At 48.8% G+C, this 12,559-nt stretch overlaps 1 protein-coding gene across 1 annotated transcript in view; it reads left to right on the plus strand.

Annotated features, from left to right (window-relative positions):
• Window positions 1-12,559, plus strand: part of BLOC1S3 (biogenesis of lysosomal organelles complex 1 subunit 3) — a 53,776-nt gene that overhangs the window by 30,057 nt on the left and 11,160 nt on the right. The window contains exons 2-3 of the transcript XR_010131985.1: window positions 3,431-3,541; window positions 3,686-3,839. The gene's annotated coding sequence lies outside the window, so the exon portion shown is untranslated. The remainder of the gene's footprint in view (window positions 1-3,430; window positions 3,542-3,685; window positions 3,840-12,559) is intronic.

Below are 12,559 nucleotides of genomic sequence, written 5' to 3' on the forward strand. Positions count from 1 at the left end.
AAAGTGCTGGGATTACAGGCGTGAGCCACCACGCCTGGTCAGGACTTCCCTTTTCAATGAGTTTAGCGAGAGTCCCTGAGGAGCTGAGCTGCCTGGGAGAGTGGCAGCTTAGTGGTCTCATGGTGGACTTCCAGCCCTGGAGCACAGAGCTTCCCTCACTCCTTAAACTCCAGCTCACTAGCCAGGCCTGGCTTTCAGCCGCTTTCTTTCTTTTTCCCTCCCTTCTTCCTTCCTTCCTTTCTTTCGGTGGGGTCTCACTATTTTGCACAGGCTGGTCTTGAACTCCTGGCCTCAATGGATCTTCCCACCTCGGCATGGCAGGGATGAGAATCTGATTGGAGAGGGTACAAGAGGTTGTGGAAGGAGAGCCAGAGACCATCCTCTTTGCAATGTTGAGTGAAGGGGTGGGATGGTAAGAAATGGGGAAGTGGCAGTGCATGGTGGCTTACACCTGTAATCCCAGCAATTTGGGAAGCCAAGGTGAAAGCACTGATTGAGCCCAGGAGTTCGAGACCAGCCTGGGCAATATAGCAAGACCCCATCTCTACAAAAAATACAAAAACTAGCTGAGCATGGTGGTGTGTGCCTGTGTTCCCAGCTACTCATGAGGCTGAGATGGAAGAATCGCTTGAGCCCAGGAGGTCGAGGCTGCAGTGAGCCATGATTGTGCCATTGCACTCGAGCCTGGGCAACAGAGTGAGACCTTGTCTCAAAATAAAAAAAGAAAGAGGGCCAGGTGCGGTGGCTCACGCCTGTAATCCCAGCACTTTGGGAGGCCGAGGTGGGTGGATCACGAGGTCAGGAGATCAAGACCATCCTGGCTAACACGGTGAAACCCCATCTGTACTAAAAATACAAAAAATTAGCTGGGCACGGTGGCGGGCGCTTGTGGTCCAAGCTACTCGGGAGGCTGAGGCAGGAGAATGGCATGAACCCGGGAGGTGGAGCATGCAGTGAGCCAAGATAGCACCACTGCAGTCTGGCCTGGGTGAAAGAGCGAGACTCCGTCTCAAAAAAAAAAAAAAAAAAAAAGGAAGGGATGGAGGGAGGGAAGGAGGGACCGACTGGGGAAGTACCTAGATAGGGAAGATGGGAGGGGTCATGGCATGTTTGTATGCTGCTGGGAGTATTTCAGAAGAGGGAGAAGTCGTGATACAGGGGAAAGGTGGGAGAAAAGCCAGACCGTTGTCCTGCAGTAGGTAAGAAGGGAGGAGGAGATAGCCCCCAAGGGGAAGGGCAACGTTGGGGTAAGAGAGACTATTTGTGGCTAGTTGCAAGTCACTGGGTAGTGACGACCACTCTGGTCATCACTGCCTGGGAACTGGTCTGTCACCCCCACTGGACTGTTGGCCCCATGAGGACAGGGCTGAGGCTGTCTTGGCCAGTGCCAGCTAACCCAGGGAAACCACAGAGTAGATACTGGGCAAATTGTTTGTTGAATGAATGAATGGCCTTCACACCATCAGACGGCATCAGCCTCTCAGATGCACGGAACTGTTGAGACTTTCAGGCACAGCCTCCCTCCGAAGGTGATGGGCACTCGGTCCCACATAGCACATCACCCTCAGATATGCAGGATGAGAGGGTCAGACATGCACCGAAATGCTAATAACACCCACTCCACAAATATTTGCTAACCACATTTCAAGGGGAAAGGCATTCAAGGCAGAAAGAATAGCATGTGCAAAGACCCAGAGGCAGGAAAATCCTGGGGGAGCTTGTTTGGGCGAGATGAATTGTCTCTTGTGCATGGACTACTATAGAGGGACCTTTGGCAGGAGGTAGAGCTGAAGACTCAGTCAAGAGCCAGGCCACACAGGGCCAGAATGAGGAGCAGGGCTTTGTCCCAAGGGCCCTGGGGAGCCAAGGCAAGTTCCAAGCAGGAGAGAGGCAGGGACGAGTTTGTGCTTTAGCAAGAGATACCTAGATGGGTCAGGTGCGGTGGCTCATGCCTGTAATCCCAGCCCTTTGGAGGCCAAGGCAGATGGATCACCTGAGGTCAGAAGTTCGAGACCAGCCTGGCCAACATGGTGAAACCCCCGTCTCTACTGAAAATAAAAAATCATTCTGGGCGTGGTGGTGTGCACCTGTAATTCTAGCTAATCAGGAGGCTGAGGCAGGAGAATCACTTAAACCTGGGAGGCAGACATTGCAGTGAGCCGAGATTGCGCCACTGCACTCCACCCTGGGCAACACAGCAAGACTCTGTCTCAAAATAAAAAAAAAGAAACCTCTGGCTACTGAGTGGAGGGTGCGTGGGAGGGGGTGAGACTGGGTCTGTCCTGGTCACTCTGTGTCCCCAGCACCACTAGCAAAGAGCAGGTGCACAGTAAACACATTTTGAATGAAGATATGAATGAAGGAAGTGGCAAACACTTGAATTATTGGACTTTTGTTGTCACTGAGAATAAAAGCCAAATCGTATATTATTATTATTATTATTTTAGAGATGGGATCTCACTATGTTGCTCAGGCTGGTCTTGAACTCCTGGGCTCAAGCAGTCCTCCTACCTCGGCCTCCTAAAGTGAGCCACCATGCCCAGCCTGTAATCCCAGTACTTTGGGAGGCTGAGGCGGGCAGATCACCTGAGGTCAGTAGTTCGAAACCAGCCTGGCCAACACGTTGAAACCCTGTCTCTACTAAAAATACAAAAATTAGTTCAGTATGGTGGCACGTACCTGTAATCCTAGCTACTCAGGAGGCTGAGGCAGAAGGATCACTTGAACCTGGGATGTGGAGGTTGCAGTGAGCAGAGATCATGTAACTGCACTCTGGCCTGGGCGACAGAGTGAGACTCCGTCTCAACAACAACAACAACAACAAAGTGCTAGGGTTACAGGCATGAGCCACCACACCCAGCCTCAACACCACAGTCTTTACTGGGACATTGGAGGCCCTATGATCTGGTCCTGGGTCCATCTCGCTGAGCTCATAGACAACTGGCCACTTCACTGAGTAATACTGGACTCTGGGCTGTCCTCTAAGCTGCCAGACAGAGCCTTTGCAATTTTGTTTTTCTCTCGCACTCAGCTCTGTATGGGCAGTGCCTATAGCAACATTGTATAACAGGCAGTCAGCAGGCAGTCACTATTTGTTGACGTAATGAATGAATCCCCTGCAGCTCCACTGGAGAGGTCTGAACATCATCCTCATCAGTAGAAACCTGAGCTAGTTGGAGCAGGAGGCAAAGGAGATGGGTGGAGGCCAGGAGGACCAGGCTGGGAGAATTCCAGGATAGGGACTGGGGCAGGGGTCAGGGTCAGGGTCAGGGGCTGGAGCTGATGTCCAGCCAAGAGCAGAATCTAGGATGGAACTGGGACAGGGATGGGGGCTGGGGCCATGGGAGGGACAGGGCCAGGGGCTAGGGAGGGGACATGATTGGGGGTGACCTCGGTTAAGGGCCTGACTCCCCAACACCTCTCTTTCCAGAGCGGCTTCACAGCAGGACCACAGGAGTCATTGTGGCCAACTTCGCTGGAGGCTTGGAGATCTTTGGGGCCATTAAGGCAGAGCTGCAGGGCCTAGAGATTGAGATGCTGGGTATGTCCCCACACCTGCTTGGGGAGCCCCGCCAAGCTGCAGGCATGGCACACTGACCCAGGGCCCTTTGTGATCGCCCTTCATCTGGCCCAACTGGTCTCCTTGGGACTGTTGGGGTGACACAGCCTGTTCCCTCTCGCCCAGTGAACAATGTGGCATGCTGTATGCGCAGGGACGCTTGAGGAAGCCGCTCGACTGTGAGAATGTCGCCAGAGTGAAACCGAGTCCTAGCCCACCTGGCACCTCTTCCTCCAACTCTTTACTGCCATCTGTTGGAAAACCCACATAATATACAAAGGTAAAGTCCTCACTTGGTACCTGTGGGGTATTCCTTCCAGGACCCCCACTGATGCCCCAGACCCTAATACAAAATGGCCTAGTATTTGCACATAACCTATGCATACCCTCCCGTGCACTTTATTTTAATTTTTTAATTTTTTGTGGGTACATAGTAGATATATATATTTATGGGGTATATTATGAGATGTTTTGATACAGGCATGCAATATGTAATGATTACAACATAGAAAATGGGGTATCCACTCCCTCAAGCATTTACTCTATGTTACAATCCAATTACACTTTTTTTTTTTTTTTTTTTGAGACAGAGCCTCACTCTGTCGCCCAGGCTGGAGTGCAGCAGCACGATCTCAGCTCACTGCAACCTCTGCCTCCTGGGTTCAAGCAATTCTCCTGCCTCGGCCTTCCGAGTAGCTGGGATTACAAGTGTGTGCCACTATGTCCGACTATTTTTTTATTTTTAGTAGAGTCAAGGTTTCACCATGTTGGCCAGGCTGGTCTCGAACTCCCAACCTCAGGTGATCTGCCTGCCTCAGCCTCCCAGAGTGCTGGGATTATAGGCATGAGCCACCGCAACCGGTCAATTATACCCTTTTCATTATTTTTTTTCTTTTTGATAGAGATAGTCTCTGCCATGTTGACCAGGCTTGTATAGAACTCTTGGCCTCAAGCAGTCCCCCATCTCAGCCTCCCAAAGTGCTGGGATTACAGTTGTGAGCCACGGCGCCCGGCTTCTTTTAGTTACTTTAAAATGTACAACTAGTCACCCTGATGTGCTCTCAAATAGTAGATCTTATTCATTCTTTCTAATTATTATTATTTTTTGAGACAGAGTTTCATTCTTGTTGCCCAGGCTGGAGTGCAATGGTGCATTCTTGGCTCATCGCAACCTGTGACTCCCTTGTTCAAGCAATTCTCCTGCCTCAGCCTCCCAAGTAGCTGGGATTACAGGCACGCGCCACCATGCCTGGCTAATTTTTTGTATTTAGTAGAGACGGGGTTTCACCACGTTGGTCAGACTGGTCTCGAACTCCTGACCTCAGGTGATCCACCCACCTTGGCCTCCCAAGGTGCTGGGATTACAGGCATGAGCCAACACTCCCAGCCTATTATTATTATTATTATTTTGAGGCAGAGTCTTGCTCTGTTGCCCAGGCTGGGGTGCAGTGGCGTGATCTCTGCTCACCGCAACCTCTGCCTCTGCCCAGCTAATTTTTGTATTTGTAGTAGAGATGGGGTTTCACCATGTTGGCCTGGCTAGTCTCAAACTCCTGACCTCAGGTGATCCTCCCGCCTTGGGCTCCCAAAGTGCTGGGATTACAGGCATGAGTCACTGTGCCCGGCTGTTCTTTCTAATTATTATTTTTGTACCCATTAACCATCCATCCCCTCCTCTGCCACCTCCCCAACCCCACTGGCTAATTTTTATATTTTTAATAGAGATAAGGTTTCACCATGCTGGCTAGCCTGGTCTCAAACTCCTGACCTCAAGTGATCCACCCACCTTGGCCTCCCAAAGTGCTGGGATTACAAGTATGTGCCACTGCACCCAGCCAGAGCACCATTGAATGTTATTTGTTACTTCTCTCTTGCTGCTTTTAGGATTCTTTCTTTATCCTTGACCTTTGGGAGTTTGATTATTAAAGGGCTTGAGGTAGTCTTCTTCTTTTTTTTCTTTTTTTTTTTTGAGATGGAGTTTCGCTCTTGTTGTCCAGGCTGGAGTGTAATGGTGCGATCTCAGCTCACCACAACCTCCACCTCCCGGGTTCAAGTGATTCTCCTGCCTAAGCCTCCCGAGTAGCTGAGATTATAGGCATGTGCCACCATGCCTGGCTTTTTTTTTTTTTTTTTTTTTTTTTTGGTATTTTTTTAGTAGAGATGGGGTTTCTCCATGTTGGCCAGGCTGGTCTCAAACTCCCGATCTCAGGTGATCTGCCCGCCTGGGCCTCCCAAAGTGTTGGGATTACAGGCATGAGCCACCGCGCCCGGCAGGTAGTCTTCTTTGGGTTAAATCTGCTTGGTGTTCTATAACCTTCTTACATTTGAATACCGATATCCTTCTCTAGATTTGGGAAGTTCTGTGTTATTATTCCTTTAGATAAACCTTCTACCTCTGTCTCTCTCTACCTCCTCTTTAAGTCCAGTAATTCTTAGATTTGTCCTTTTGAGGCTATTTTCTAGATTTTGTAGGTATGCTTTATTCTTTTATCTTTTGTCTCCTCTGTGTATTTTCAAATAGCCTTTCTTCAAGTTCACTATTTCTTTTTTTTTTCTTTTTCTAAGATAGAGAAGGGGGTCTTGCTATGTAACCTGGCCTCATCTCAAACTCCTAGGCTCCAGTGACCCTCCTGCCTTGGCCTCCCAAAGTGCTGGGATTACAGGCATCAGTCACCATGCCCAGCCACTAATTTTTTCTTCTGCTTGATTAATTCTGCTGGTGAGAGACTCTGATGCATTCTTCAGTTTGTCAATTGAGTTTTTCAACTCCAGAACTTCTGCCTGATTCTTTTAATTATTTCAATCTCTTTGTTTAATTTATCTGATAGAATTCTGAATTTCTTCTCTGTGTTATCTTGAATTTTGTTGAGTTTCCTCAAAACAGACCCCTCCTTCTCTCTCTCTCTCTCTCTCTCTCTCTCTCTCTCTCTGTCTCTGTCTCCCCCACCCACATATATAGTTTTTGTTTGTTTGTTTCTTGTTGAGACAAGGTCTGGCTCTATCACCCAGGCTGGAGTGCAGTGCCACAGTCTTGGCTTACTGCAACCTCCACCTCCTGGGCTCTAACCATCCTCTCACCTTAGCCTCCTGAGTAGCTGGGACTACAGGTGCACACTACCATGCCTGGCCAATTTTTGTATTTTTTTGTAGAAACGGGGTTTTGCCATGTTGCCCAGGCTGGTCTCGAACTCTTGAGCTCAAGTGATCTGCCCACCTCAGCCTCCCAAAATGCTGGGATTACAGGCGCCAGCCACTGCACCCAACCCCAGAACAGCTAATCAATTGTCTGTCTGAAAGGTCACGTATCTCTGTCTCTCTATGATTGGTCACTGATGCCTTTATTTTATTTTATTTTATATTTTATTTTATTTTATTTTTTGAGACAGAGTCTTGCTCTGTCACCCAGGCTGGAGTGCAGTGGTGCAGTCTCGGCTCACTGCAAGCTCCGCCTCCCAGGTTCACGCCATTCGCCTGCCTCAGCCTCCTGAGTAGCTGGGACCACAGGCACCCGCCACCATGCCCGGCTAATTTTTTGTATTTTTAGTAGAGACGGGGTTTCACCATGTTAGCCAGGATGGTCTCGATCTCCTGATCTCGCGATCCGCCCGCCTCGGCCTCCCAAAGTGCTGGGATTACAGGCGTGAGCCACCGTGCCCAGCCTAGTTTATTTTTTATTTTATTTTTTTATTTTTTTTGAGACAGAGTTTCGCTCTTGTTGCCCAGGCTGGAGTGCAATGGCACGATCTCGGCTCACCACAACCTCCACCTCCCTGGTTGAAGCGATTCTCATGCCTCAGCCTCCCAAGTAGCTGGGATTACAGGCATGCACCACCATGCCCAGCTAATTTTGTATTTTTAGTGAGATGGGGTTTCTCCATATTGGTCAGGCCGGTCTCGAACTCCCGACCTCAGGTGTTCCGCCCACCTCGGCCTCCCAAAGTGCTGGTATTACAGGCATGAGCCACTGTGCCCGGCCGGCTTTATTTAGTTTCTGTGGTGAGGTCATGTTTTCCTGGTTTTGTTACCTGAGGATGTTCATACATTTCTGGGCACTGAAGACTTAGGTATTTATTATAGTCTTCACAGTCTGGGCTTGTCTGTGCTCATCCTTCTTGGGAACGCTTTCCAGGTATTGAAAAGACTTGTGTGTTGCGATCTAAGTCTTTAGTCACTGCAGCTGTATCTGCCTCAGGGGGCACCCCAAGCCCAGGAATGCCGTGGCCCTTGGAGACTTGTAGAGACACTGCCTTGGTGGTCTTGGATAAGATTTGGAAGAATTCTCTGGATTATCAGGCAGAGATTCTTGTCTTCTTCCTTTTCTCCCAAACAAATGGAGTCTCTCTGTGTTGAGCTGCCTGGAGCTGGGGGAAGGGTGATACAAGCACTGCTGTGGCCACCAGTGCTGGGACTGTGCTGGGTCAGACGTGTAGCCAGCCCAACACGGGGTCTCCCCCAAGGCCCGTGGTCAGCACTGCCTGGGTACCACCTATGTCCACTGAAGGCCCTAGGGCTCTATAAGGAGCAGACAGCAAATCCAGCCAGGCTTATGTTCATCCTTTCAGTGTGGTGTGAGCCCCCCATCACAGGTGTGCCCAGAGATGCCATCTGGGAGCCAGGGCCTGGAGTTGGAAACCTTAGGGAATCTACCTGGTACTCTGTTCTACTGTGGCTGAGCTGGCACACAAGCCACAAGACAAAATCTTCCCCACTCTTTTTTCTGCAAACAGGGGAGCCTCTCCCTGTGGCCACCACTGCTCCAGGACCATGGCAGCTACTGCTTGGCTACTGCCGGTGTTCATTTAAGGATCAAGGTCTCTTCAGTCAGCTTGTGTGAAGGCTGCCAGGCCTGGGTCTCTCCCTTCAGGGCAGTGGGCTCCCCTCTGGCCAAAGGTAGGTCCAGAAATGCCATCCAAGAGCCAAGGCCTGGAATCAGGGACCCCCAAGAGCCAACTTGGTGCTCTACTCCACTGTGGCCGAGCTGGTGACTAAGCTGCCAGACAAAGGCCCCTTTACTCTTCCCTCCCGCTTCCTCAAGCAGTAGGAGCCTCTCCCCGTAGTCACCACGTCAGGGAATATGCTGGGTCATATCTGAAGTCAGCGTGTCTCTGAGTCTCACTCAAGGCCCACACGGGGTACTGCCTGGGTACTGCTGCTGATTATTCAAGGGTCCTTTAGTCAGCAGGTAATGAATCCTGCCTGGACTGGGCTATTTCCTTCAAGGCAGCAGTTTCCTTTCTGGCCCAGATGTTTCTAGAAATCGCCTTGAAGCTAGAGCCCGGAATGGGGCCCTCAGGACCCTGCTTGGTGCGCTATCCTACGGTGGCTGAGCTGATATCCAAGGTGCAAAACAAAGACCTCTTTATTCTTCCCGCTTATCTCCTCCAGTGTGAGGAAGACATTTCAAGCCAGGCTCGGTGGCTCACACCTGTAATCCCAGCACTCTGGGAGGCTGAGGCAGGCAGATCACCTGAGGTCAGGAGTTCGAGACCAGCCTGACCAACATGGTGAAACCCCGTGCCTACTAAACATACAAAATTAGCCGGGTGTTGTGGCGCACGCCTGTAATCCCAGCTACTCAGGAGGCTGAGGCAGGAGAATACTTGAACCCAGGAGGCAGAGGTTGCTGTGAGCCGAGATCACTCCATTGCACTCCAGCCTGGGCAACAAGAGCAAAACTCCGTCTCAAAAAAAAAAAAAAAAAAAAGAGACTATCTTTGCTACCCCGTTCAGTGGCTCTTTCAGTGATATGAAGTTAAAACCAGGTACTATGTTCGCTCACCTGATTTTGGTTCTTATGAAGTGCTTTTTTGTGTGGATAGTTGTTCAGCTGGTTGTTCTTCTGAAGGAGATGGTTACTGGAGACTTCTATTCAGCCATCTTCCCCTGCCTCCTCATAATTGCTATCTCTTTATTGATTTTCTCATGTTGTTTGTATATTGGTTGTATATCATTTTCCTGATTTCCATTTATTCTTTGTCTATGGTTTCCTTTAGCTCATAAAGCATATTTAAGACAGTCGATGATGTCTGTGACTAGTAATTCCAATATCTGTGCTTCCTCAGAGATGGTCTCTGTCAAAAGAACTTTTTTTTACTATAAATAAGCCATACTTGCCCGTTTCTTTGTATGTTTTGTAATATTTTTGTTGAAAATTGGACTTTTGGAGTATTATAATATGTTAATTATTGAAATTGGATTCACCCTTTCCTTGGAGATTGCTGGGTTTTGCTTGTCAAGGGCTAGAGCCATCTGTTTGACTTTTTAAAACGGTTTTTGCAAAATGTGTATTCCTTTTGCTGTGTAGTCACTGAAGTTTCTATTCCATTTTTTCTGTTTTTTTTTTTTGTTGTTGTTGTTGTTGTTGTTTTTTGAGATGGAGTCTTGCCCTGTCGCCCAGGCTGGAGTGCAGTGGTGTGATCTCAGCTCACTGCAACCTCTGCCTCCTGGGTTCAAGCAATTCTTCTGCCTCAGCCTCCCTTGTAGCTGGGATTACAGGCACCTACCACCACCCCCAGACAATTTTTATATTTTTAGTAGAGACAGGGTTTCACTGTGTTGGCCAGGCTGGTCTTGAACTCCCGACCTCAAGCGATCCGCCCATCTTGACCTCCCAAAGTGTTGGGATTACATGCGTGAGCCACTGTGCCTGGCCTATTCCATTTTTTCTGTGATCAGCCAGTGACCTGGAAAAGATTTTTTTTTTAATGTCTGGCTCCAAAAAGGGGAACGGGGAGTGTCTTTCTTGCCTTTTTAAATCTTCTGATATATACTACCAGGGGAAGCCACTTCTGCTGAGATGGCTAAAACTAAGGTAAGTGTCTTCACCCATCGCTTGGGCACCACCAGACCAATCCAAATGCACAGCTCCAAAGTTTTGGAAGGCAAGCTTACCACTGCCCTCCCTGGTACTAGCTAGGCACTCCAAAGTCCCTAGAATTTGAATTTTTAAAATCTCCATTTACTGAGTAAATTGTCATTTGGGATTTTTTAATATGTTGACTATATTAATCATAGTTATTTAAATATATATGTTGATTGGGCAGCCAAGGTGGGTGGATCATTTGAGGTCAGGAGTTTGAGACCAGCCTGGCCAGCATAGTGAAACCCCGTCTCTACTAAAAATACAAAAATTAGCCAGGCGTGGTGGCGCACGCCTGTAGTCCAGCTACTCCGGAGGCTGAGGCAGGAGAATCGCTTGAACCCAGAAGGCAAAGGTTGCAGTGAGGAGAGATCGCGCCACTGCACTCCAGCCTGGGCAACAGAGCAGGACTCCATCTCAAAAGAAAAAAAAAAAAACAGAAACGAAACAACACGCAAGCAAACTATATATATATATACACATACAAGTGGTATGGACAGTATCAGCTAGCACCCCCATTCCTCAGCCCCATTGTGGGTATGGGGATAGCATCCTGCTCTCCATCAGGAGGACATAAAATTTGGACAATTTGGGGACACTGTTTAGCAGTACTTCCTAAGATTAGAAATATGCATACCCCGTTGATATGGTTTGGTTGTGTGTCCCCACCCAAATCTCACCTGGAATTGTGATCCTCACATGTCAAGGGAGGGACCTGGTCAGAGGTGACTGGATTATAGGGGTGGTTTCCCCTATGCTGTTCTCGTGATGGTGAGTGAGTTCTCACGAGAGCTGATGGGGTTTTTTTTTTTTTTTTTTTTTTTGAGATGGAGTCTTGCTCTGTTGCCCAGGCTGGAGTGCAGTGGCGCGATCTCGGCTCACTGCAAGCTCATCCTCCCAGGTTCACGCCATTCTCCTGCCTCAGCCTCCCGAGTAGCCGGGACTACAGGCACCCGCCACCAAGCCCAGCTAATTTTTTTGTATTTTTAGTAGAGAAGGGGTTTCACCGTGTTAGCCAGGATGGTCTCGATCTCCTGACCTCGTGATCCGCCCTCCTTGGCCTCCCAAAGTGCTAGGATTACAGGTGTGAGCCACTGCGCCCGGCATTTTTTTTTTTTTTTTTTTTATTTAATGAGATGGAGTCTCACTTTGTCGCCCAGGCTAGAGTGCAGTGGCACGATCTCAGCTCACTGCAACCTCTGCCTCCCAGGTTCAAGCAATTCTCCTGCCTCAGCCTCCCAAGTAGCTGGGATTTTAGGCCTGTGCCACCACGTCTGCCTAATTTTTGTATTTTTAGTAGAGATGGGGTTTCACCATATTGGTCAGGCTGGTCTCGAACTCCTAACCTCAGGTGATCCACCTGCCTCAGCCTCCCAAAGTGCTGGGATTACAGGCATGAGCCACCTGCCCAGCCAATTTCTCAGGTATTTATTTATAGCAGTATAAAAACAGACTAATACACCCGCGATCCTTCCATTTATTTCCCTCTTGTTTATTATGAGCACATATGTGTTCCAAAAGACAGTGTGCTTAGATAAATTGTTTGTACCTTCAAACTAGACACAATCTAAATGTCAATCCATTGGTGACTGGGTAAGTAAAGCATGCTGCCTTCATACAACAGACATTATAGCAATGAACACGAATGACCTTCTGCTGTACACAACATGAATGTATCTCACAAGCATAATGTTCCACCAACAAAGCCAGAGCACATACTGTATGATTCCACTTATCTCCAGTCAGAACCGGGCAAAACCATGCTAGGGGTGTTGAAGGTCAGGACAGCAGTTAACTGGGGAGGAGGCAAGGGGTAATGACTGCATGAGGGGTTGCATCTGAGCCACTGTCAATATTGTATTTCTTCATAGGGGTGGAAATTAAAGATTTGTGTTCACACTAAAAATTTGTGCACTCTGGTGTGTGTGTTATACTTTTTTTTTTTTTTTTGAGATGGAGTTTTGCTCTTGTTGCCCAGGCTGGAGTGCAATGGCATGATCTCAGCTCACCGCAATCTCCGCCTCCCAGTTCAAGCGAGTCTCCTGCCCCAGCCTCCCGGTAGATGGGATTACAGGCATGCGCCAGCACGTAGTAGAGATGGGGTTTCTCCATGTTGGTCAGGCTGGGCTTGAACTCCTGAC

This window comes from Gorilla gorilla, chromosome 20, assembly GCF_029281585.2.
Source record: "Gorilla gorilla gorilla isolate KB3781 chromosome 20, NHGRI_mGorGor1-v2.1_pri, whole genome shotgun sequence".
Lineage (NCBI taxonomy): Eukaryota > Metazoa > Chordata > Mammalia > Primates > Hominidae > Gorilla > Gorilla gorilla.